Source organism: Pinus tabuliformis, chromosome 3_2 (assembly GCF_031772625.1).
Source record: "Pinus tabuliformis cultivar Carrire ecotype Pingquan chromosome 3_2, CPIR1, whole genome shotgun sequence".
NCBI classification, from domain to species: domain Eukaryota; kingdom Viridiplantae; phylum Streptophyta; class Pinopsida; order Pinales; family Pinaceae; genus Pinus; species Pinus tabuliformis.
Genome location: NC_142302.1, coordinates 83,688,521 through 83,715,848, shown reverse-complemented (window position 1 = coordinate 83,715,848; position 27,328 = coordinate 83,688,521).

Here is a 27,328-nt window from a genome sequence, read left to right as displayed (position 1 = left end):
GTCTCAGGGACATTAAAAATTCCTTCGTTATCTCCTCATCATGACCACGAATTTTGTCAAAGAATGAAATCCAATTGACTCTGGTGAAAAGGTCCACCACCTCAGGATGCTTGTGCAGTTTGCTGGGGTCCAAGGGTTCTTTCCTTATGAATCCCCCTGGCATGGTGAGAGTGCTCTTTTTTATGCTTTGATCAGAAAAAGGAATGTTGTTTATGGTCTTCCCCCTGAACTCAAGAAGGGATTTCTGGAGTATCCAATATTAATTAGCAATTATTCCTTGGTTTCCAAGACTGTTGTTGCCCAGAACTCGACTGTCTGTTTATGAAAGGAAGAATTTTGTTTCTACAGACAGAGTACAGAGCTCAATTTTTCTTCTCAATACACACACAGATATACAAACTCAAATTTTTTCATACACAGGCTGGCCACCACAGTTTCATATCTTCTCTACATGACAACTTTAAAAAATAGAAATGTGGAGGAGAATCTTGATGCGGAAACAACTGAGAAACTCAATGCAACACACAGGCAAACTTTTTACTTCCAATTTCTAGGAAAATTTTTCTCTGATTCCCCAATCTGATATCGTTCAATTCACCACCTTTTCAAATCATACCATGCATAGAAGATTTTTCTAGCCTACCTCGTTTGGAGCTCCAAATTCCATGAAGAAAAATCCCAGGTTTCTCTACTCCGGAAAGCTGTGCAGCGTTTCCTGTAGAACCCTTCCTGTAGAAGACATGGAACTTCCTGTAGAAGGTGAATTCTTAACCCGAATGTGATCAAATCCTAGGAAATGGGAGTGGTCATGGAGGAAGTGTCTATGAGGGGTGCTTGTATTCTGTTGTTGACCTTTGTCCTTGTTTTGCACGGCCCTCCTAACCTGCAATGTCTTCCCTGCAACCTCCAATTATTCGACAGAAATTAGGCCTATTTCTTTTTCTTTTTTTTTCTTTTTTTTTTGGTGAGATAGCTGGGGCACCTCCAGGAGGTTTTCACCCTCACTGTCTTCCCCGGGCACCCCTAAGAGGTTTTCACCCAAGGATCTTTTTATTCCTTTCTATTTTTTTCCTTCTTTTTTTTTTGATGATCGAGGTATGGGTGGAGTAGAGACAGGGCCCTGCTCCACTACCAGCACTAATTTATCCAGAGTTTCAATGAACTCCCGCTTGGAAAGGGACTTCCTGTAGATTTTCAATCGATGCCCATTGACAAGCATGGGGATGGCTTCTTCATAAATGGTCCCGATAAGGACAGAACCATTCTCGTTGCGTTTCTCCACTGCATATGGTCCCAGCCACCTTGTCCTCAACTTCCCTTTGAAATCCTTGTATCTTGAGTCATATAACAGCGCCCAATCTCCTCGCTAAAATTGCTTTTCGTTAAGGTGTTGGTCATGCCATATCTTTCTCTAGAGTTGAACTACTTCTGAGTTGAGGAGGGCCTGCATTCTCTGTTCATCTAATCCATTCAACTGTAGTAAACTTTCTTGTTGCGCATGGCTGAGATCCAGGTCTAGCTGAGCTGCCAACCTTAATGTGTTGTATTTGAACTCTATGGACAACAGAACCTTCTTCCCGTAGACCAGCTCATAAGGTTTGAAAGCTGTTGTGGTTTTCCAAGTGGTGTTGTAGGCCCAGGTGGCCTCAACCAAGAGATCTTCCCAATCCTTTCTGCTGCAACTCACCACTTTAGTCAAAATCTCTTCTAAAGCCCTATTAGTAACTTCCACCATCCCATTTGCTTGCAGATGATAAGGGATGGAAGTTCTGTGCTTGATCTTGTTATGAGCAAGTAGGTCTTCAATCAGGTTAGAGGTGAACTAACTTCCTTGATCTGTGACTAATTCTCTTGGGTAGCCAAACTTGTAGAAGATATTCTCCCTTAAAAACTCAACCACTTTTTCTTCTGTCGCTGCCTTGATTGCCTTTGTTTCTGCCCACTTTTTCAGGTAGTATGTGCACACAATGATGTAAGACTTTTTCTTTGAAGGGGGATTGGTAGGACCCACAAAATCCATGCCCCATTTCTCAAATGGCTCGAAAGTCACTTGAGGTTGGAGGGGCATGTCATCCCTCAAAGTCAGTTTCCCCATCCTTTGACATCGGTCACATTGGTTGATGTATCTTCTGACACCTTGATGAAGAGTGGGCCAATAGTAGCTTGCTTGTAGAATTTTGAAGGTAGTCCTTTTTGCTGCAAAGTGGCCTCTGCAGGGTCCATCGTGACAGGTTAGGAGAATTTCAAAAACATCCTCCTTCCTAACACAACACCTCAGGATCTGATCTGGGCCGAGTTTAAATAAGTTTCCCCCAATCCAAGTAAATGGGGCACTTTTCCTCACAATTCTGGTCTTTTCTTTTGAAGATAGGTATGGAGGGAACTGTGATAAGACCAACTGGTTTTCTATATTAGAAAACCATGGAGAGAGTACTGAAAGAGCAAACAGGTGTTCATCTGGCATCTGGTCATCCACTGTCCCTTCTTCACCTGCATGCAAATCTAATCTAGACAGAAAATCAACAACAACATTTTCCTTTCTTAGCTTGTCAACAATGGTTAAATCAAATTGCCGCAGTAAAAGTAACCATCTAATGATATGAGCATTCACCTCAGGTTTTTTCATCAAATACCTTATTGTAGCATGATTAGTGTGTACAAATGTTTGATAACCAGTGATGTAGTGTCTGAACTTGTTTAGGGAATGGACTACAGCTGGGAGCTCTTTCTCGGTCACAGTATAGTTTAATTCTGCCTTGGAGATGTTTTTGCTGACAAAGTATATGGCATATGGTAGCTTCTCTTCAACTTGTCCTAAGGTTGCCCCTATGGCTTTGTTCGAGGCATCAGTGTGGATGTGGAAAGGTAGGGCCCAGTTGGGACCTCTCAGGATTGGGGCAGTTACCAGCTTATATTTCAACTCATCCAGAGCCTCTTGGTAGTTGTTAGTGCATTTAAACTCATCATCTTTCCCCAAAAGAAAAAACAATGGCGAGGCTAGCTTACTAAAATCTTTAATGAATCTTCTATAGTATCCTGCTAAGCCTAGAGAACTCTGAATATCTCTTACCTTTTCAGGAAGTGGAACCTTTTGGATGATAGCAATTTTGTTACGATCCACCTGTAATCCTTGCTGAGAGATTGTATGACCTAGCATGATCCCTTCAGTCATCAGGAATTCACATTTTTCAGGACTGAAGGACAGGTTCATTTCAATACACTTGGTTAAAACTTTTCCCAAGTTAGTCAATGCTTCTTGGAAGTTGGAGCCATAAGGAGTAAAGTCATCCATATAGATTTCTACCGAATCATGAACCAGCTCAACAAATGTGCTCAGTACTGCTCTCTGGAAAGTGGCAAGAGCGTTGCATAGTCAAAAGGGAAGGACCCGGGAGGAAAAGGTACCCCATGGACAAGTGAAAGTGGTCTTATCTTGGTCTCATGGGCTGATTTGGATCTGATTATACCCGCTGAACCCATCTAGGAAAGAAAAGAACTTCTTCCCTGCCAGCCCATCTAGCACTTGATCTATGAAAGGCAAAGGGAAATGGTCCTTCTTGGTAGCTTTGTTAAGTTCTCGATAATCTACATAGATTCTCCACTTCCCATTTTTCTTGGGCACAAGCACTAGAGGAGAAACCCATTCGCTGTCCGAGATGGGGTAGATGAATCCTACATCCAACAACTTTTGCAATTCTTCTTTAACAATGTCGTTAAGGGCTAGATTCATTCTCCTCTAAGGCTGCCTAACTAGTTACAATCCTCTTTAATGTAAATGTGATGGGTACAGACCAACGGATGAAATCCTTTCATCTCCTTATAGCTCCAAGCGAAAGCATCCAAATGGCGGTTCAATAAGCTACACAGCTCCTCCTCCTGAGAGGGAGATAAGGATGAGCTGATATTCAAGGTTCTTTCAGGGCCAAATTCCATATTCTTAACTCTAGGAGAGGTCAGATCAACCACACAGAGGTCCACTAAAGTGCTGGCTTGGGTACCTTCCACCAACTCCTCTAATGGTAGCACACGGGGAGGCAGATTTTGAATCAAATTCTCAATTAGCTCATGCTCGGTTTGAGGACCTCCCTCGGTGGCTTCCATTGTGCACACTAGTGCATAGGAGACTTCATCCTCATCTTCCTCCTCCAACTAGAGAGGTAAGTCATGTTCTAGCAGAGGTTAGGCAAGAGGATATAGGACTAGCTGTTTGGACATAGGCCCATTCTTGATGGTCATGCTCCTAGCTCGACAACTGATCTAAGCATCCACATTAGCTAACCAAGGCCTTCCCAAAATGAGGGGGTATCCAGTGAGTTTTTCCTTAGCCTGAAGGACCACAAAGTCCACAGGGTAATCCCAAGAATCAACAGAGACCAGGACATCCTCCACAATCCCATTGGGAGTCACGGTGGAGCGGTCTGCTAACTGCAGTACTGTTGAGGTCTTTCTTAAGGAACTCTGAAGGTTGAGTTTGAGCATAGTGTCCCTGGTCATCACATTAATGGTAGCCCCTAGAGTGATCAGGGTGTGGGGGATTATGGTGCCACTGATGTGGACATCAACTACAGGACTCCCAGGATCCAAATATTTTGGACAGATTATTTGTCCCAACATCAGATTGGATAGCTTTCCTATGACATTGATAGTCGGGGAATCTCTCTTGTGCCTGCCTGGGTGCCTCAAACACTTCTCCTTGATCAATTTGTTGTAGATTGGTACATCTTTTATGGCCTAGAGAAGTGGGATTTTCACACACAACTGTTTAAGTTCTCCCAGAAATTCGGTCTCCTTTGGGTTTGGTTGTGTGGCTACTGTTAGTCTCTCACGAAAGGGTGGAATGGCTTTGGGTTCACTTTCCTATTTCCCTTCCTCATCCTCTAGGGGAGGAGGTTGGCGATCTGGAAGGACCTTTCTAGATCAAAGGTTGATCTCCTGAATCTCCACAGCATAGGTAGGGCATGTCATCTCTCCAGTGTATACCTGTTGGGCCTGTCTGTTGTTGGGGTTCGGGTTCAGTTGAGCAGGAATGTAGGGTTGTCTTGGAGGAGCAGAAGGTAATGGTTATGGTTGAGTAAGCGGTGGAGGCAAAATAGTAGGAGGAGAGTTGTATTGGGGCCTCCACCGCGGTTGAGGTGCATTCCACTGAGGTTGTGTTTGAACATGAGAGTGAAACGAATGAGCAGCAGGTTGAGTATGGTATTGAGATGGATAAGACCAAGGAGGAGGTGCGGACCAGGAAGGATGAGTAGGGGGGGGCCCAAGAAGGCATGTGGGTGGATTGGTTGGGGTTGTAATAAGTTTGGGATGTCCCTTGCATCTCGTGCTGGTAAAGTCTACATCCATGCGGCCTCCTTTGCTTGAGGAAGTAGAGTGGTTCAGTGGCTCCTTTAGCCCCTTGGTACATGGCTTTAATTCTGGGTAAGGTTGGGCACTGGTATTTGGGGTGGTCTTCCTCACAAATGAAACATACCTCCACTAAGTGTAATGGACATTCATTCTTAGGATGCTTCCTTGTACATCTGGGACAAAAGATGGCCAAAGCCTTCTTAGCTTCCTCTTTCTTCTGTTGGATTCAGAAAGTATCCAGTTCCATGGCAATGGTCTATCTAATCTCACTTTTGAGGTCTTCCATTTGATTTGCAATCTCATGCTTGGAGAAGGTGTCACTAGCTCAAAGTGGATTCCCCCCACCTCTTTTCTGGGCTACCCTAGAGTGGTTTCTAAACACAATCTTTATGTCCTCATAAGGTAGTTGGTAGATGTCTCCTCCAGCTAGCAAATGGAGGGTATCTAGAAGGTCTTCACGGACTCCTCGGAGCAGAACCAGCTTTAGAGATTCGGGGTCAAGTGTGCACCTAGCCCTTTTATAACTAAGTTGGAACCTTTCTCCATAGTCTTCTAAGGACTCATCACTTCCCATGGTCATCCGAAATATATCTCCCTTTGTTTCCTTTGACCTAAAATAGTCGCGATATTTGTTGTTAAAGGCTTACTGCATCTGAGCCCAAGTTGTGATACTATTTCCAGGTAACCCCATGAACCAGCATAGTGCTACATCCTTGAGGGTAGAGGGAAAGAGTTTCAACTTTTGCTCATCTTCTGCATAGTCATAAGTTCGACAAAGGACAACAAACTCAAACAGGAAGGTATCAGGGTCTTCAGTGGTCAATCCATGGAAGTGAGGTAAGGTTAAGGGACTTATGTTTTTCATTTTCATGTCCCCATTGGTCTCTTGGATGGGAAAGGTACCCTCTATTCTCTCCTCATCTCCTGTACCGTTTCTGTGTTCAGCCATGGTCTCAAGAGGAATTTTTTCTTGCTATTCTTCTGTTATAGGATCTTTTTATATCTTTGGAGGTTCACCTATAGGTTATTCTAGATCACTGCCACCGAAGAAGAGAGAAGGGTGACTCAGTGATGAGGTGGGGGTATTGGGTAAGAATTTCCCTGTATTGTCTCTGTTCCTATGAGGCATGAAATGGAATATTTTTTGTGGAGTTTTGGTGTTTTTTCTGCTTGTGCCTACGAAACTGAAAGAGATTGAGCTGCAACTAACTAAAATCTATCTTGCTGAAACGAAAGCAAGAAATGACTAATCTATGTTGATGAAATGGAATTGCAGAAATGAAATGCTAAGCTACACTTGCAGAATTGAAATTGCGGAATTGAAATGCTAATCTATGCTTGGAGAATTGAAATTGCGGAATTGAAATGCTAATCTATGAAGGCAAGAAATACCTAATCTATGCTTGCTGAAATGAAATGAAAGAAGGAAATGTCTAATCTACTTTTGTGGAAATGAAATTGCAGGATGGAAATGAAACAACTACTCTACGCTTGCTGAAATAAACTACTTAACAGAAGATTGAAGCAGAAAATACAAGAAAAGCAGCAACCACAAATACTCGGATGCTTCCCCGACAACGACGCCAAAAACATGGTGGGCTCCAGTATTGCAACAATAATGCTGCAACTCCTGGGACTCCCTTCTTTACTTTTATCAACCCGGTAGTTCGTAACAAACTTGGAAGCGACGGTGCTATATGCACAAGTATTAGCTCTTGCCGCAGGCTGTCACTGGATCAGTTGGCACAAGTCTACTAGGAGCTTAAGCCCAATTCTATGAGCTCTTAGAAGAAGCTTTTAATTGTGATGGATGAAAGTAACTCAAAGGAAGCTAATCTACTTGCAGAAAGAGCTGAAAGCTGAAAGGAAATGTAAACCCTAGCAAACCCTAGATTTACTAACTACCCCGACTGGTGCAAAAAAAGAGGATGAAACTACAAAAATGGATGCCATTGACTCTTGGGGAGGTAAAGTGCATGTTTCTAAGCTACTTCTGAAGTGAAATATGAAAAAGAACATCTTTTTGTATTTTTGAGTGATTTTGTAAAAATCATATGTGCATGTGCTTTAACTGTTTTTAATTGTGCAGAGGTTGATTGGCGAAAGGAAGTGGGGTAGGTGCTTGCAGGAGGTTGGGAAGGTAAGAAGAGGGCCTAAGGGGTCCCTAACACCCTTCCAGAGAGTTTCACAGTGTTCAGGCCTTGAAAAACCGCTCACGTGATCTTCTATAGGAAGTCTGCAGGGGTTCTACAGGATGTTCTACAGGATGTTCCGAAAGGGGATTTTGAAGGTTTGATGGTGGAAGAAAGGTGGAAAAGTGGAGATGGAGGTTGGATGAGGATTTGGAGGGGTCTAGGACCTAGCAAATGAAGCTGAGAAGTGATGAGGATGGTTGGATTTGTTCAAGGATGGATAGAGCAATGTTGCACAAAAATATGGAAACTAGGTCAAAGTGAGAAAATGTGGCAAATGAAGGGCAAGAATCTGAGTTAGGGGATGGAGCAGGTTCCACTAATGGAGGAATGGTAGGCAGGGAGGTATCGCAGGTGTTCTGCACACTATTTCTTGAAACTGACTAAACAAAGACCATGTAAACCAAATACCTAGCTATTATAACCTACTTTGACCTAGGAACCAGCAACAATGATGAACAAAAATTCATTGGTAGAAAATAAAGTAAAAGAACTATTAAAACCAAGCAGGAATGGATCTAAACATGTAATCTTATTTGGTATCAACTTTTGCAACTGAGAAACTAACACTAGCAATTGCATGAAGAAGCAAAAATAGTGTTTTTGTGGCAGAAAGGACACCTTGGTCTTAGCTCATGGTCCTGAGGAGGAGAGGTGAGATCCAGGGTTGCTTGATGGACTTTTTTGAAGATCTTTTCTATTACCAACCTACCAAATCACTCTGAAACACAAAAAGCTTTTTCAATCATCAGAAATGACCTACGTAACTGTCTAGTCAATTTAATGTCTTAAATTGCTCTACATAAATTATCAATCCGGGTATCGTAAACTGATGAAGTGTGGTGCACCATATGTGCTTAGTTAACCTTTCTCTTACTTCGTTGTTTTATAGTTTATGTTATTTTTGGGGTTTTGTTCTTGTTTCTTTTCTAAAGTGTTTAATGCAACTAGTTCAATCGAAATAAAATGCAATAATCAAATAATGAGAGAATGACTATGAGACCCAGTATCCTTCCTGCTTCAGCAAAAGGACAAGATGATTCTATCACGTCATTAGTTCATTAAAAGGCTATGTGCATCACTAATCTATAATCAACTTGAAAGAAATTTATGTACAGCTAATATACATGGTGAAATAAAATGCAAAAATAAAATGACAACTATACAAGGCAGGGGCCCCCTACCACATATGAAATCAAATGCTTAAAGGAAAATAAAGACATCAAATAAAGGACTAATGACATCGGCCCGATATCTCTGCTGCTAATTTAAAATGAAAATTAAATGTGAAATCTAAGTGACACTACATAAAGGAGACAAATCACACTACTGTAACCTTTTCTTAACCTTTTTGCCTTTCAGCTAGATTTATCATGTGAGAACAGTTATGAACAAGTCAGCAATGTGAGTCTTAAAGCAAACTAAACCAAGCTGTACTAAGTGATATTTTGGCTCCAATAAAGTTATTTGATTATGGAAAAAGAACCATCAATAGATGAACAACTTGATATCTAAGAGCAAAAGTAAAGTGCAAGTTAAAGAAATGATACTAATGAAAATCAAACTACAGAAAAATAAAGGTCAGCAACATAGACAAGATGATCACACATGCCACTAGTCATGAAATCAAAGCAAAATTAAACACACTTGCATGAGTTAAAATTGCATGAATGAAAAATCTAATCTACCTTACATTCTACAAAGCAATATTTACAAAATGAAATCTACTCTACCTTACATCCTAATATGCTCCATGACATCTACTTCACATCTCCTTCCATGTTGAGAACATCAAAGCTTTATTCAATTTCTTCAAAAGTACAAAGTACAACAAAGTCCTCCAAAGCTTTCAAAAGCCATCAAGGAAGAACTACAAACTTGACAACTAGAAACTAAAATGACTAAAAAGGACTAAAAAGACTAACTAATGAAGGAGAGAGATCTCCTATTTATACAAAAAGATGAGAGCCATCTCATTAATGATAGTCCATGAATTTGTCCCTCTACCTCTAGAGTCCTAATCAAAATAGCAACTGATAAGACACATGTCTTTTTAGAGTTACAATATAATTAGGAGATGTGACACATATCCTCATGATCCCATGATTCTTTCCACTCAAATTCGAATTTGGCCTTGGGGTGCCACATAAGGGTCTTCTAGAAGTCTCCTTTCAACCTACACATGTCAACAACCTCAACCCATTTGTTAGGTATAAGCATATGCACATTATTTTCTAATTTTTAACCACAAATTCACTTAAAAGGCTTAGAAATAATAAATATTGGAAAAACATAAAGGTGGCCCAATGATAATAAAAGTGAGATGAATGTGGTGACATAGTAGTGAAATGGAGGTGAAATGGAGGTGATATATAATGGACATAATAGTGAAAGTGTAATGGAAATGAATGACATTTTCAAGACTCAACATACCCCCCAACTGAAGCTATTGCATGTCCTCATGCAATGTATATATTACATTAACTCTTTTGATCCTTGAGTTTTGGCTTAACTTTGCATGATATCATTTGATAACTTCATATTTCTGCAAAGCGTTTCACTTGAATTGCAACATGGTTGGTTCTTGTGTTACAACCATTTTTTTTTGTTGTTGCCTTCTATTTTGATCTTTGAACTTTGCATAATGATATTTTGATTATTGTTGCAAAGTATATCTTTATTGGATTTCATGATGGTTGGTTCTTGTGTGACAACCATGATTTTGTTTGTATCCAATTTATCCTTTAAGAACTTTTTCAAAAGCCATTGTATGCTCATAATAGCAATGTAATAATTAATATATGTTGGAAGTATGTGAGATCCTGAATATGATATGGACATGGCAAGATATGAATATGAATGTATTACCCCCCCCAACTGATGGTATTGGCAATTTTATGAAATGAGGAAGAGAAATGTTTTTCCAGCAATTATCATTCTAGCTTTTTATGGAATTCTATGGTCAAAAGTTAGAAAATTCCGTACCTTCACTTACCCATTGGAATGGATGAGTTGTATGTGTAGTGGCTGAAAATTTCTGATCATATTCTTCTTCAAGTGGCTGAAAAGAGGAGTCATGGATAGAGAGATAAGATGAATTTTTATTGCTTCTACTAAAACTTGTTGAATCTGCTCCAAAATGCTGAAAATAATAGTCTTCATGTCTTCAAAACTCATTGGCACAATTCCTACTATGTGAAAAGATGTTCTGATGTCGAACATAGTAGGAAATTGTTGGCTTAGTGGCCATTAATGGATGCCACTAGTCAACACGAGAACTCGCACCATTGATGACAATGAGAGTCAAGATGCCCAAACACATCTTGCTAGGTACGAATGAATTTGCTGATGTCGAGTCACCTAGAAGATCTAACGAACAAGGGACATTAATGTATTCCCATTGTTTGTCAGCATGAGGACTTGCCATTAAGGCATGCAAGCCTCAAGGTGTTTTTACAAAGAAATTAGACTCAAAGGACTATGGACTCAATAATTTGCATTGAAGCAGGGCTTATTTGCAGAATGAAAATAACAAGAAATGGAAGATGAAAATGGAAGATGGCAATGGAGAGTAGAAATGGAAATGGGCAATAAGCATATGAATGTGCCTCTTGCTTTTATTTGTGGGTTATGAATGGACAAAAAGAGATGGAAAGTGTATGTGAATGTAAATGGAAAATATGGAGTGGAATGAGGTGAATGGTTTATTATGAAGTATGGATGTGATGATGGAGACAATAGTATCTGAAAGTTTTTCAAGTGTTTGGATCTGATTTTGCATCAACATATTTCCTCTTTGTTGATGATCATCTTCTTATGAAACAAATTGGTCTCTTAGAGAGACACCATTATCTTGTAGTCATTTGTCCTTCCTCCTGAAACCTGCAAAAAAAATTAATACTTCTTCTGCAATGGAATGTAAGATTATCAAAGGAGAGAGGTGATCAATCTCTCTAGTTATGATATTTACACACAAAACTAAGAATTTGTATTAATGAAACAAGTTCTCAAAGGAAAAATCAAAAGAATTTATACCTGCTTTAAAATTGGTGCCCAAGTTGAATGTTGCTTCTTTTCAGCAATTTATTTCATTATTTGCCATTTCAAACTCTAATGATGGATTTCTCATTGTGTAGATCTTGTTGAGATCTTTCCAATGGTAATGAAATCATCAAAATCTGATTTTGTATGAAAAAGTTAGGCTGATTTGAACAATGAGGTTTTTTTCTGGCTGTGGAATTGGAGAACAGCTGCGGAATTGGACTTTAGCTGCGGAATGTGCACAGTTCTGTAGCTAAAAAAATCTTGGATACAAAGTTAGCCATTCATTTTTCATCATCAATTCAAAATTAATCAATACCTTCAGAAAAGTGAGAAAATAACTTGTTCAATTCATTGATTCAAAATTATTATTTTTTCTTGACATGCAGTGACTCAGTGTGGCGACTTAGTGATAACACACAATTTGACTTCCCTTTGACCGGGGTCTTTTTCATCAAATTTGATCGAATGAATAGGACACCATCCATGTACTGACATTCCCCCAGCTACCCATGTGACTTGTTTTGCTTGATGACACCTGCAACCTAGAGTTTAACAAAACAACTGCGGAAAGTTTGGGTTGGCTGCGGAAAGTGCAGTTTGATCATCAAATTTTTTTATTTTTATTTTTTATTGTCTGCAGAGCAAAATAGTTTTATTGATGAAAAAAAACAGTCTATAACCATTATCATGACTATTTGACCCTTTCATAGACTTAAGCCCTTCCGGTTCTGCCTTTAGTTCAGTTTGACCATATTTGCGTCCTTGTTGACCACGGGTTTTGATGACCGGTTTGGATGAGCTAGAAGGACACACACCATGTCCTTGATCCCACAAACTTTCCCATGTGGCTCTTCTACCCGGAGGACACCTGGAACATAACATTTAAGAAAACAGCTGCGGAATCCGGGATTGGCTGCGGAAACTAGTGCGAGCTGCGGAAACGTGTGCGAGCTGCGGAAATAGTTTTCAGCTGCAGAAACGCTGTGTGACATTAATAGTTTATAGCATCATCCAAAAGAAAGTTAAGGTGTAAATGAACTGATCTTCCATATGATAGCCTTTTCCATTCTCGTTGCCTATATCAGTTCATACACCTATGTTGTAAGGTCCATGATCACACTAACAATATCTCCACTAGCAGCTTTTTAGAGGTTAACTGCCTTAACTCTCGATACTCCAGCTTGGGTCATTACCAGTTTAATGTCTTTGGGCTCCACTCCAGTGTCATCTACTTCCTCATCTTCCTCCTGTGCAGCTGTAGATGTTCTTCTTTTTTTTAGCATTACATGACTCATATCAGGCGCCTTGAACTTCTCAGCTACTTTTGTCTGCAACTGAACTCAAGTCCTCAATCTTAGCTTCGTCAAACACTATGTAGGTATCTGATGCAGGACATATGAATGCATTAGGCTTTGAGATAACAAAGAGAATCTAAAGTTGAAACTCCTGCTACGTAGGTCACTTGGTTCACGCCACGTCTATCAATCGGTTGTGAAGAGCCGTATCCAACCAGATCACGTAATGGAGAGCCGTGTTGGATTGAAACTGTTGTTTAACGGGTTTTAATGAATTGCAATGGGTGGCATATGGGCAGAGGACGTGGTAGTGGATTTTTCATTGTGACATGAATTTCCTATATGGGAAGATGACCGCATCATTCTCTGCTCTCTCAAAGGCAGCAACAGCAGAGTATATCCATGCAGCACTCGCAGGTTTTGTAACAGCAAAAGCAACAGCACATGGTGAAGAGGTAGGCATACAAACAGCCTTTCTCCTCATGGCGCTTTTCAACATGTTCATAGTAAGTCATTCCCTGAGTACTTGGTGGAGCATACATTTTCACCCCTAAATCACAATAAACGCAGAATGCAATAAAGAAATTGACACAAGTGGTGTATGCTGATCTGGAGTTTTAGGATGAGTAATCTAAAATGCGAGGGAATCTCTGAGTTCTTCAAACATGATTTTCTCCAACATTTAACCGACAACGACTTCATGGGATTTAATGGCAGAGAGTCGTGTTCAATTGGAACACGTCTCTAAACAGGTTTGAATTGGATAAGAGGGAAGGCGTATAAAGGCGTGTAATTGGTTTTATATGCCAGCATGTAATTGATCCCAATTAGAATTCCTTCCCTTAGGCACGCGGAGTTAATCAATTAATCAAACTATCAATTAATCAATTCAAATCCAGTTTTTTTTTCACGCGGCGGCAAAAAAGAGGCTCCAAAGAACCGAAGATGTCTCCCAACCTGCCACAGATTTCTTCAAACGGTTTCTGGGTTATCTAACTAGCCCAACTGGAAAAAAAACCCATGTTTTAGTTTTTCAAAATTCGTCTCCATTTGGTCAAATCGAATGTTTGAAGTGTGACGTTTTTTTTGTGTTTACGTTTTTCTGAATTAATTGTTCTTACTGCTCTGCCTTTTATGAATTTGCATTCGGCCTGTATGGAGTCACAGAAGGAGGGTTAGGATCCTGATTAGCAGCAGTAGCCTGCTGGGTATTCTTTGAAGATGGAGTAAATCTGGATCCTATGTCTCCAACCCAAGTTCTACCATCTCCATCCTTTGCCTTCCCGGAATACCCACAGCTCAAAAGAATATCCTCTGGGCGTTGTGCAGCAACATAGGTAAAAATTTTGATGTCCAAAAGGGAGATATTTTCACAGGGGAATCCACCTACAGTTTTCCAGTATCGGGTGGTGCTCAAGCCCTTACCCAAGCATACATCATTAAGGAGTTTTCCTTCACTAATTCTCCAGGTCTGCTTAACATCACCTTTGTTCCAGAGAAGGGAAACAAATCTTATGCATTTGTGAATGGGATTGAGATTGTATCTATTACTGACCTGTTCAACATGACGCAGCCAATGCTTGCTGGATTGAATGTACCATACAATATTGACTCGAGCATCACATTGGAGACCATGATTAGATTGAATGTAGGAGGACAATCTCTTTCACCAGTTGAAGATTCAGATTTCAGCAGAACTTGCTATGATGATACACCATGGCAGAGACAAATGAAGTCCCTGAACAACATGGAAAGGGTGAAAGCATGGATTGTGAAGAGTCTCGGGAGGTAATAGGTACAGGAGCGGGGGAAAATACTCATGTTGAAGAAGGCATTGTGAAGGTGCGAGATGAGAATGAGAAGCTGAAGAAGATGGTGGTAGTTTCACACTGTTGACCCTTATCAGAGATCTATGTGGGAGACAAGAAATTCCAATCCAACCATAGGAAAGACACACCAATAAAGAACACACTATTTGAAGAGTCACGAAGCCACAACGAAAACTAGGAATGGAGATAGCCATAGATTGTTTTTCTTCTTTTTTTTCTTGAATCAATTGAAGTGATGAAGTTTATTTTGTCTCCTATTTTTTCTTAACAATTCTTTTTCTGATCCTCCAGATCACACAAAGTGCAGGAGGAGAGCATACTCAAGAATTATTATTTTTTTTTACTTAACAATCATTTTTCTGATCCTCTAGATCACACAAAGTGCAAGAGGAGAGCATACTCAAGAATTATTAACCTTTTTTTCAGATGTAAGAAATAAGGTCTCCTAATTACACTTCTCCAGCAACGGCGCCAAAATGTCTAGTCAATTTAATGTCTTAAATTTCTCTACATAAATTATCAATCCGGGTATCGTAAACTGATGAAGTGTGGTGCACTATATGTGCTTAGTTAACCTTTCTCTTACTTCGTTGTTTTATAGTTTATGTTGTTTTTGGGGTTTTGTTCTTGTTGGTTTTCTAAAGTGTTTAATGCAAATGGAAATCCTATTCTAAGGTCTTAAGAATAATTTTAAAGGACAAGTATGGATAAATATTTCAAGACAAGGCCTATGTCTTTAATGGTAACTTCCAAAACTTAGCACTTCAAAAGAACTTAAAACATGTTATTGATGGAGTTAGTATTTAAACAAAAGTGTAGATATACAACTAGTTCAATGCAATAATCAAATAGTGAGAAAATGACTATGAGTCCTAGTATCCTTGTTGTTTCAGCAAAAGGACAAGATGATTCTATCATGTCATTAGTTCATTAAAAGGCTATGTGCATCACTAATTTACAATCAACTTGAAAGAAATTTATGTACAGCTAATATACATGAGAAAAATGTAAAACAACAGTAATCAAAAAGCTTTGTTATGTACAGCTAATATACATGGTGAAATAAAATGCAAAATTAAATGACAACTATACAAGGCAGGGGCCCCCTACTACCTATGAAATCAAATGCTTAAAGAAAAATAAAGACATCAAATAAAGGACTAGTGACATTGGCCCAGTATCTCTGCTGCTGATTTAAAATGAAAATGAAATGTGAAATCTAAGTGACACTACATAAAGGAGACAAATCACACTACTTTAACATTTTCTTAACCTTTTTGCCTTTCAGCTAGATTTATCATGTGAGAACAGTTATGAACAAGTCAGCAATGTGAGTCTTAAAGCAAACTAAACCAAGTTGTACTAAGTGATATTTTGGCTCCAATAAAGTTATTTGATTATGGAAAAAGAACCATCAATAGATGAACAACTTGATATCTAAGAGCAAAAGTAAAGTGCAAGTTAAAGAAAAGCTACTAATGAAAATCAAACTACAGAAAAATAAAGGTCAGCAACATAGACAAGATGATCACACATGCCACTAGTCATGAAATCAAAGCAAAATTAAACACACTTGCATGAATTAAAATTGCATGAATGAAAAATCTAATCTACCTTACATTCTACAAAGCAATATTTACAAAATGAAATCTACTCTACCTTACATCCTAATATGCTCCATGACATCTACTTCACATCTCCTTCCATGTTGAGAACATCAAAGCTTTATTCAATTTCTTCAAAAGTACAAAGTACAACAAAGTCCTCCAAAGCTTTCAAAAGCCATCAAGGAAGAACTACAAACTTGAGAACTAGAAACTAAAAAGACTAACTAATGAAGGAGAGAGATCTCCTATTTATACAAAAAGATGAGAGCCATCTCATTAATGATAGTCCATGAATTTCGCCCTCTACCTCTAGAGTCCTAATCAAAATAGGAACTGATAAGACACATGTCTTTTTAGAGTTACAATACAATAAGGAAATGTGACACATATCCTCATGATCCCATGATTCTTTCCACTCAAATTCGAATTTGGCCTTGGGGTGCCACATAAGGGTCTTCTAGAAGTCTCCTTTCAACCTACACATGTCAACAACCTCAACCCATTTGTTAGGTATAAGCATATGCACATTATTTTCTAATGTTTAACCACAAATTCACTTAAAAGGCTTAGAAATAATAAAGATTGGAAAAACATAAAGGTGGCCCAATGATAATGAAAGTGGGATGAATGTAGTGACATAGTAGTGAAATGGAGGTGAAATGGAGGTGACATAATGGACATAATAGTGAAAGTATAATGCAAATGAATGACATTTTCAAGACTCAAAATACCCCCCAACTGAAGTTATTGCATGTCCTCATGCAATATATATTACATTAACTCTTTTGATCCTTGAGCTTTGGCTTAACTTTGCATGATATCATTTGATAACTTCATATTTCTGCAAAGTGTTTCACTTGAATTGCAACATGGTTGGTTCTTGTGTTACAACCATTTTTTTTTTCTATTTTGATCTTTGATCTTTGCATAATGATATTTTGATTATTGTTGCAAAGTATATCTTTATTGGATTGCATGATGGTTGGTTCTTGTGTGACAACCATGATTTTGTTTGTATCCAATTTATCCTTTAAGAACTTTTTCAAAAGCCATTGTATGCTCATAATAGCAATGTAATAATTAATATATGTTGGAAGTATGTGAGCTCCTGAATATGATATGGACATGGCAAGATATGAATATGAATGTATTTCCCCCCCAACTGATGGTATTGGCAATTTTATGAAATGAGGAAGAGAAATGTTTTTCCAACAATTATCATTCTAGCTTTTTATGGAATTCTATGGTCAAAAGTTAGAAAATGCCGTACCTTCACTTACCCTTTGGAATGGATGAGTTGTATGTGTAGTGGCTGAAAATTTCTGATCATATTCTTCTTCAAGTGGCTGAACAAGAGGAGTCATGGATAGAGAGATAAGATGACTTTTATTGCTTCTACTAAAACTTGCTGAATCTGCTCCAAAATGCTGAAAATAATAGTCTTCATGTCTTCAAAACTCATTGGCACAATTCCTACTATGTGAAAAGATGTTCTGATGTCGAACATAGTAGGAAATTGTTGGCTTAGTGGCCATTAATGGGTTAGATCCCCGGCAACGGCGCCAAAATGTTTAGTCAATTTAATGTCTTAAATTGCTCTACATAAATTATCAATCCGGGTATCATAAATTGATGAAGTGTGGTGCACCATATGTGCTTAGTTAACCTTTCTCTTACTTCGTTGTTTTATAGTTTATGTTGTTTTTGGGGTTTTGTTCTTGTTGCTTTTCTAAAGTGTTTAATGCAACTAGTTCAATCAAAATAAAATGCAATAATCAAATAATGAGAGAATGACTATGAGACCCAGTATCCTTGCTGCTTTAGCAAAAGGACAAGATGATTCTATCACGTCATTAGTTCATTAAAAGGCTATGTGTATCACTAATCTATAATCAACTTGAAAGCAATTTATGTACAGCTAATATACATGGTGAAATAAAATGCAAAAATAAAATGACAACTATACAAGGCAGGGGCCCCCTACCACCTATGAAATCAAATGCTTAAAGGAAAATAAAGACATCAAATAAAGGACTAATGACATCGACCCAGTATCTCTGCTGTTGATTTAAAATGAAAATGAAATCTAAGTGACACTACATAAAGGAGACAAATCACACTACTTTAACCTTTTCTTAACCTTTTTGCCTTTCAGCTAGATTTATCATGTGAGAACAGTTATGAACAAGTCAGCAATGTGAGTCTTAAAACAAACTAAACCAAGCTGTACTAAGTGATATTTTGGCTCCAATAAAGTTATTTGATTATGGAAAAAGAACCATCAATAGATGAACAACTTTATATCTAAGAGCAGAAAGTAAAGTGCAAGTTAAAGAAATGATACTAATGAAAATCAAACTACCGAAAAATAAAGGTCAGCAACATAGACAAGATGATCACACATGCCACTAGTCATGAAATCAAAGCAAAATTAAACACACTTGCATGAATTAAAATTGCATGAATGAAAAATCTAATCTACCTTATATTATACAAAGCAATATTTACAAAATGGAATCTACTCTACCTTACATCCTAATATGCTCCATGACATCTATTTCACATCTCCTTCCATGTTGAGAACATCAAAGCTTTATTCAATTTCTTCAAAAGTACAAAGTACAAAAGCTTTCAAAAGCCATCAAGGAAGAACTACAAACTTGAGAACTAGAAACTAAAAGACTAAAAGGGACTAAAAAGACTAACTAATGAAGGAGAGAGATCTCCTATTTATACAAAAAGATGAGAGTCATCTCATTAATGATAGTCCATGAATCTCTCCCTCTACCTCTAGAGTCCTTATCAAAATAGGAACTGATAAGACACATGTCTTCTTAGAGTTACAATACAATTAGGAGATGTGACACATATCCTCATGATCCCATGATTCTTTCCATTCAAATTCGAATTTGGCCTTGGGGTGCCACATAAGGGTCTTCTAGAAGTCTCCTTTCAACCTACACATGTCAACAACCTCAACCCATTTGTTAGGTATAAGCATATGCACATTATTTTCTAATTTTTAACCACAAATTCACTTAAAAAGTTTAGAAATAATAAATATTGGAAAAACATAAAGGTGGCCCAATGATAATGAAAGTGAGATGAATGTGGTGACATAGTAGTGAAATGGAGGTGAAATGGAGGTGATATAATGGACATAATAGTGAAAGTGTAATGGAAATTAATGACATTTTCAAGACTCAACATCCCCGGAAACGGCGCCAAAATGTCTAGTAAATTTAATGTCTTAAATTGCTCTACATAAATTATCAATCCGGGTATTGTAAACTGATGAAGTGTGGTGCACCATATGTACTTAGTTAACCTTTCTCTTACTTCGTTGTTTTATAGTTTATGTTGTTTTTGGGGTTTTATTCTTGTTGGTTTTCTAAGGTGTTTAATGCAACTAGTTCAATCGAAATAAAATGCAATAATCAAATAATGAGAGAATGACTATGAGACCCAGTATCCTTGCTGCTTCAGCAAAAGGACAAGATGATTGTATCACGTCATTAGTTCATTAAAAGGCTATGTGCATCACTAATCTATAATCAACTTGAAAGCAATTTATGTACAACTAATATACATGGTGAAATAAAATGCAAAAATAAAATGACAACTATACAAGGCAGGGGCCCCCTACCACCTATGAAATCAAATGCTTAAAGGAAAATAAAGACATCAAATAAAGGACTAATGACATCGGCCTAGTATCTCTCCTACTGATTTAAAATGAAAATGAAATGTGAAATCTAAGTGACACTACATAAAGGAGACAAATCACACTACTGTAACCTTTTCTTAACCTTTTTGCCTTTCAGCTAGATTTATCATGTGAGAACAGTTATGAACAAGTCAGCAATGTGAGTCTTAAAGCAAACTAAACCAAGCTGTACTAAGTGATATTTTGGCTCCAATAAAGTTATTTGATTATGGAAAAATACATCAATAGATGAACAACTTGATATCTAAGAGCAAAAGTAAAGTGAAAGTTAAAGAAATGATACTAATGAAAATCAAACTACAGAAAAATAAAGGTCAGCAACATAGACAAGATAATCACACATGCCACTAGTGATGAAATCAAAGCAAAATTAAACACACTTGCATGAATTAAAATTGAATGAATGAAAAATCTAATCTACCTTACATTCTACAAAGCAATATTTACAAAATGAAATCTACTCTACCTTACATCCTAAAATGCTCCATGACATCTACTTCACATCTCCTTCCATGTTGAGAACATCAAAGCTTTATTCAATTTCTTCAAAAGTACAAAGTACAACAAAGTCCTCCAAAGCTTTCAAAAGCCATCAGGGAAGAACTACAAACTTGAGAACTAGAAACTAAAAGGACTAAAAAGGACTAAAAAGACTAACTAATGAAGGAGAGAGATCTCCTATTTATACAAAAATATGAGAGCCATCTCATTAATGATAGTCCATGAATTTCTCCCTCTACCTCTAGAGTCCTAATCAAAATAGGAACTGATAAGACACATGTCTTTTTAGAGTTACAATACAATTAGGAGATGTGACACATATCCTCATGATCCCATGATTCTTTCCACTCAAATTCGAATTTGGCCTTGGGGTGCCACATAAGGGTCTTCTAGAAGTCTCCTTTCAACCTACACATGTCAACAACCTCAACCCATTTGTTAGGTATAAGCATATGCACATTATTTACTAATTTTTAACCACAAATTCACTTAAAAGTCTTAGAAATAATAAATATTGGAAAAAAATAAAGGTGGCCCAATGATAATGAAAGTGAGATGAATGTGGTGACATAGTAGTGAAATGGAGGTGAAATGGAGGTGATATAATGGACATAATAGTGAAAGTGTAATGGAAATGAATGACATTTTCAAGACTCGACAGTAACCAAGCAAGATTTTAATCTACTAGCATAAATTATTTTATGAAGACAACAAAAACATATAATAGTACACAGAGGAAGACCTAGCACTTGAGTTGGGCCCAACCCCATGAGCTACAGTCTCCTAAGAAGAAGCTCAGAGTTGATGCGAACTGAAACTGATTTCCATTACTCAGAAAATAACCATGTCACAAAAAAATGTTTTATAGCAGAAGCTCCAAAATGAGCTGAAAGGCAGAGCAGCACTAAAGTGCAAAATACAAAATGTTCAAAAAGTAAACTATGAAGGCTGGAAGCCTTCGTACTTATGCGCTATGAGGACCTCCAACAGTCCTCCTTAATTCAAGGGGCTTGTCTGCTCAAAACTACAAGTACACAGCCACTTCACAAAAGCTGCTTGGCTGCCCTTGGAAATCAACTTCGGTGCGCTACTGAACTCTGAGCTGATGGTGGAGAACTCGACGAAGGGCCATTTAGTGTAGGAGACACCCTTACTACAAATTCTCAGCCTTGTTCCCTCGTATTTGGCTGTCAAATGGTTCATAAATGCTTGACATTGGTCCGAAAGTTGTTCGAAAATCTGCAATAAACACATATTAGCCTTCATGGTCAAGTGACTATTCTCATTCATCCAATTATCATAAATATACTCAAAAGCATGCATAAACTATGAAGAATGGTGGATTTATGGAGAATAATAGGCAAAATGAGCCCAATAAGTTACCCATTTTTGGGACTCATCACGTACCACTAAGGAGGAGCGCTCAGAATGCGAAGTAGAAGCATAATGCGATTGCGAGGAAAAAATGTAACTAGCGGTATCTATTTATGCCATTTCTTAGCATTAATGTCATTATAAAACTCTTATTTTAGTATTACCGGAAGGAACAATGGTTCAAAGATAATTTGGGTTAACACATGAGTGGAGAAATGCATCCGTTAGGGTGTGGTGAAGGCTCTACGATTCATAGAAAAGGTTATATGTGGTATTTGATTGTGGCAATGGGTGTCTCTTGACCTATATCTCATATTTTTGGGAGAAAAAAAAGCTAACTTATATATATATATATATATGAGACTACAGGTACTATATTTTTGAAAAAGAGTACAGGTTACATATTTTTATTTTTTGTTCAATATTAAGATCTAGTATGCAATTCCAAGAGGATTCATAATGATTGCATGTAAAAAAAAATCCATAAAAATTAGTCCTTAGAAGGCTATTAAAAGTTTCAAAAACTTGTTATTTATGATTAACAATTTCAAATCAGTATGTAGTCTCTCGATCTCTGGAAGATAGCAGGGGCTTAGAAATATAAATATTGCTTCTGTTAACCGTGGAATCATGTTTGTATGCAGCATGAAAAATGATTGTTATAGTTTTCTCTGTGATGTGATTCTGCCCCATATAGATGTCATTGTATGTGATTTGATGAAAAGCATGTTTCAATTTGCTAATCATCGAAGATGTAACATTGGGACTTGATTTATCAATGGTGTATTTAGAGTCTTAGAATGTTTGTAATTAGTTAGTTGATATTGAGTCAATTTGAAATGAAAATAACATCCCATAAAGCTATGATTTTGATAAAATATGAGAATCCAGATTATTTTATTAATCAAATGCAATTACATATATATAAGAAGTGTTGTCTCAAGATAGGTACGCTATCTTGGACACACAGTCTATTGGTTGAGAGATTATCTCAACCACACACCAATTTACGAAATAGATCCTAATTACTAGGAAGATACTCCTTTACTTAGTAAGAATCACAACTGAGACAAGTAGGAATTAGATATTCCAACACTCCCCCCTTAATGAGTACTTGTATCCATATCAATCTGTAAAATCTAGTTGTGGTCAAACATAAAAAGAATATGTTGATGTCCATATGAAGGAGCAACCATCCACTGGAATGCATGGGTACTAACCGCTGCAACCGCCAGTCTTGTAGGATGTCCTTCACATACATGGGTCTTCCAATTAACTGCACACCTGTACTTGTACCTGTAAATTGCCCTCCAATGTCATCATGGGTTTTATCAGATTACCTGTAACCATGCTATGGGTTTTATAGGATCACCCTCAACCATGCCACCAAGGGCTCTCAGCTACCAAGGCTAACCACAACCACGAAGGCTGAACAATGCCACCAAGGCACTTAATTTAGCCACGAAGGCTCTTCATGTTAAAATGAGATACCACTAGGGCACTCTAGCCACCATGGGCCAAGGGTTTTGTCAGCGAACCCTAAACCATGCTTACAGGAATCTTTGTCCCACTTCACTCTTACACGTCGTTTCTGGTTTACCACAAATCGACACTGTAAATAAAAAGTGGTTTTTAGATTACCACGAACTGTATCGAGATACACATGCCTTACAAGGATTACATTTCACACTCCAACTTTGGAGTTACCAGGTACACAGTTTATAAAGACCACTATAAAACATCTTATACTTGCTTACTAATAAAATGTCGCTCATAAAATAACATGCTAGTGGGTCTATCAACAAACTCACACTAACTCGCACAAAAGCTCAACTAGTTGTCCATCATCATTTAATTTCGAGCCTCGTTGTTGCAAAAAAACAATATTTATTACACTTCAAATTTAACCATGAGTGCTTTTAGTTTTTTCATTCTTTTTCTGATTTAATTGTCTTGGATTCACTTGCATGATTTGTTAGAGAAACTAATTCTAACAAAACCATTCCATTGAGTTAGCTAGGCTCAATGCTTATTGTTCCAAAACATTTATAAATGCCACATTTCACCATAGTAGAATATTACCAAAGGGACTCGAACGCAACTGCGATCCGAGTGTTATGGCTCACCCATCACCACATTGACCAACCCCATTTCAAGCTAATGGCCTCCATGGCACTTTTCCAAGTAAAATAAAACCTCCGCCCAGACTTTCTCTGCCACTTCAAGGGTTCTGTAAATGGAATGATCTCCATCCAAAAAATCCTTTGGCTGCACAATGGGCACAATACCATTGTCCTAAGAGATAGTGGCATAACGTGCAATTCCCCATGCAACTTCCTTGATATCTAACTCTAAAGGCCCATGTTTCCAGAAGTGAGTGAAAAAGCTCATACATATACAAATAATTGTAGTGCATGAGGTCATCACATTGTCCCTACACAGCTTTACAAAAAGAATTGGAACAAGATTCATTCATGAAGGATGTGGAGAGTGAGAGGCTGTAGAAGGGATCCTCCTGTGGAATGCAGGATTTGTTGTTGGCACATGGCATGCAGTGTCTAGGCGAATTCCATTTTCACATAATATATTTAATTGTCGGCCAAATTTCTATGCGATAAAACTTCAGTAAGAATTCCAAAGCGCCTTAAATCACATCTAAGGACCCGGAATGCATCCCATCTATGACAAATAGTGAAAGTGTATGTGAATTCATCAAAGGCAACCCAAGCTGCAGCCTTGCAGCAGCTGCCAACATGCCACCATAGCATCCGTGGAGACATGGAAATTGAATTGGGCCTTCCCCGTTCGAGTATTGAAGACCTCCATGCCTCTGCCGCCCTTGTTGACGTGCTGACAAGTGCATATGACTAGGTGTTGGGGGTTCACGAAGCCCACATCATTGACAACCTAGAAGTCCAGAGTCAGGGGAGGTTGTTCCTCCATATTCCAGTCATAAACATGCACCATGCTTCCATGGGCAACGCAGCAACCCCTGTCTGGTGACGCCTGGATAGTTGTAGCATCACCCATTGCACGCCCACTGATGGAGGCTACGAGCTCCATCTGGTTGTCCATTTGGCATCATTTCGCCTCCTACAGGCGGTCCATGATGTCGTAGTACAGAGCTTCCATGTAGAGTGCCCGCTCCAACATCCCTGTCAATTCTTCAAACACCGGAGCTTCCCATAAAAAAACCAAGGCAAAATGTTGTCGCCGGAGTAGGAACTTAACCCACTACTGCATCAAATTAGAACTCCCCTCTTCGGCTTTGGAATCACCACAACATCTCTAGGCTTCCTACCAATGGGAAATTCCATGGACAGAGGAAATGGAACAAGATCTTTCCATCCTGGAGGCATGGTTGTCAATTCGATTGGCAATCCTGCCTTCCACACATACATCCAGTCATTGTTTCATCTATCGCACCAGTCAAACAATCCACTGTCAAAATCTAATGAACAAACTACCGAAGGGAAAAAAGAAAACAAAACACTAATCAAATTCTTTATTTCCCTCATCTCAAGAAAGGTCGAGCGTCTTTAGCCTAGGACCAGCCAAGCCCACAAGGGGCTAGCCCCTTATGACTCTGATAACATGATAAAATATGAGAATCCAGATTATTTTATTAATCAAATGCAATTACGTATATACAAGAAGTGTTATCTCAAGATAGGTACGCTATCTTTGACACACAATCTGTTGGTTGAGAGATTATCTAAACCACACAACAATTTAGGAAATAGATCCTAATTACTAGGAGCAGACTCCTTTACTTATTAAAAATCACAACTGAGACAAGTAAGAATTGGATATTCCAACATATTTATGCTTAATAGTGTCTTTCTCCCACCAAAAAAATAATAAATATCTAATTTAGAAATAATAAAATACCCAACCACATTTACTATTAGAGCAAGCACCATCTGCTATAAATCCAATACTGGTGCCTTTCTCAAATTCTGTACTTTCCTGAGTCCAATTTCTCAATTCTATATCTCATTTCTGATGTAAATATGTGATATGGCTGATTTGTGACGATTCTATTTTTATGGGTAGGTTTTGAAAGAAATCGTCAATATGACGTACAGTAAATTATTTAGTCCACGAATTCTAGACCATATATAACAATATGCGAGTTAAGATTTTTTTATGGAGTCTTGTTTGGTTTTTGATTTCTTCAAATGTTTTATAGATTCTTTTAATATGGTTTGTTTTTTGTTTTCTTGAAATGTTTAATTTATTGGTTTTAAGGTAAGGAATATTAGTTAAGTGTATTGATAAATTATAGGAGTATAGATCTATTTGAAGTATGGATCTAATATGAGCATAGAGGGTGTTGAAAGTAATGCTCCCATGTGTTATTGTGTGTTTCTAGATTTCTATCTCGAAGTACTTATTTTCTGTGTGTGAATTATTTATGAATCATAGATTCTGATCTTATCATCTAAAATAAGATCTAATTTATATATATATAACTACTTTATGTGATCAATAAACAGAATGTGAAATTTGTGTTTGTTGTACAATCTTTCCCCTCACCTCTTCAGATTCTAACATGGTATCATAGCCAATGCTGTGAGAGAGCTGTGAATTTTCAATGTTGTTGTAGGTTAATATAAATGTACGAGAGGAATGTTAATATGTATCGTCGTTTTTTTTTGTAGTGTGTGATTTTAATGTGTTGGGCTCGAATTTATGATTTGCATGTCGCTAATCTGAGTGTTTCTATCACTGAGAGCCGTAGATCTGAGTTGGTGTTTGTATGTTGCGAGAGTGGGCGAAGGAATTAAATTCATGACTATAGACTTCCGTGTTTTGGTCTGGGATGATTGTGGTCACTGAGATCATGTAAAATTTACGTGTGCATATTCCGTGTGGCTGATATCGGAATGACTTGATCCAGATCTGGGAATCCGGGATCAGATCTGAGAATCACAAGGTGAGGAGTTGGAGTGATTAAAGAAAATATGGTCTCATCATAGGTGGCCACGGTGGAATCCAATTAAGCGCTAATTTTTTTCTTTTCGCTGTGGTGTGGAATCTCTCAGCAATTGCCGCTAGCTGATCGCAGGACATGAGTCTAGCTCGTGCATGGCGAAAAATTTTGGTGTGAGTTAATAATCTATTATTAAGCTTTCTCCACAGCTTTGATCAAGCCATCACTGTAGTATGCTGAGTCGCATGTGAAACTCAGAATTTGTGGTTTGAAGGTTCTGTCAAACTTTGGAAAGCCACAACCATACGTTGGGAGCCACCGCTCATATTTAGTGTTGCAGTTGAATGTTAAAAAAAACAAAACCTTTGCAAAATCAAGATCCAGTTGGGAATAAATTCTATATTTATGTGTTTGAGGCCAGTTGTGACGCACACACGTTTCCTTTGACGGGCTGGATGAACCGCATAGGTGATTCTC